This window comes from Myotis lucifugus, unplaced genomic scaffold (genome assembly GCF_000147115.1).
Source record: "Myotis lucifugus unplaced genomic scaffold, Myoluc2.0 scaffold_1073, whole genome shotgun sequence".
Taxonomy (NCBI): domain Eukaryota; kingdom Metazoa; phylum Chordata; class Mammalia; order Chiroptera; family Vespertilionidae; genus Myotis; species Myotis lucifugus.
In genome coordinates this window covers 21,979-22,962 of record NW_005872121.1, presented here as the reverse complement: position 1 = coordinate 22,962, position 984 = coordinate 21,979, and positions in this window count along the sequence as shown.

Genomic DNA, 984 nt, shown 5'->3' with positions numbered 1-984 from the left:
AACTGGTAACCCAGGTATGTGTCCTGACTGGGAATCAACCCACAATCTTTCCGTGTACGGGAGGACAACTCCAATCAACCCATCCAGGGCTTTTTTTTTAAATAAACCGATTTGAAGAAAAATATTAGGTAAGTAGCAGAACAGGTGAGAGAATGATCATGAAGGTTCTGAAGGAAGGACTGAGGTTTGGGAAATCATGTCATAGATCACAATAGCAGCTTCTGTTTAACGGACATTTATTATGTGCCAGGCCCTGTGACAAGGGCTTTGCACGTAGATATGGTTAGGGAGACACTTTTTCATTTGAGGAAACCAGGCTTCAAGAGGTGAAGTCACTTGCTCAAGGTCACCCAGCCAAGGGGTAGTGAAGCTGGAATTCAAGTTCAGGTCTGCGAATCTTCAGACTTTAGCGTCATTTCTCTTTCTCCCTCAGGTTAGTTTTGGAACCTGAGGGCCATAGAGGCCATGAGGCCTGGTATTTGGTCCCAGGCAATTGGAACAGAGTGAAGTGGGTGGATGAGAGAAGTTTGGGAGCTGGAATAGACATGGCTTCGTGGTTGATTCGATGGGAGGGGTGAGGGAGTAGAAGTCCAGGGCCAAATCCAGGTCTCAGGCCTGGTGACAATGTGGGCAGAGAGGACATCCCTATATGAAATCAGGTAGGGGGAGTGATGAGTTGGATATGTTTGCGGGGCAGTTGTTCAGAACGCAGTGGCCGCCCTAGCTGGTTTGGCTCAGTGGAAAGAGCGTCGGCCTGCGGACTGAAGGGTCCCAGGTTCGATTCCGGTCAAGGGCATGTACCTTGATTGTGGGCACATCCCCAGTAGGGGGTGTGCAGGAGGCAGCTGATGGATGTTTCTCTCTCATCGATGTTTCTAACTCTCTATCTCTCTCCCTTCCTCTCTGTAAAAAAAAAAAAAAAAAAAAAATCAATAAAATATATTTTTTTAAAAAAAAGGCAGTGGCCATGTGTCTGGATTCAGA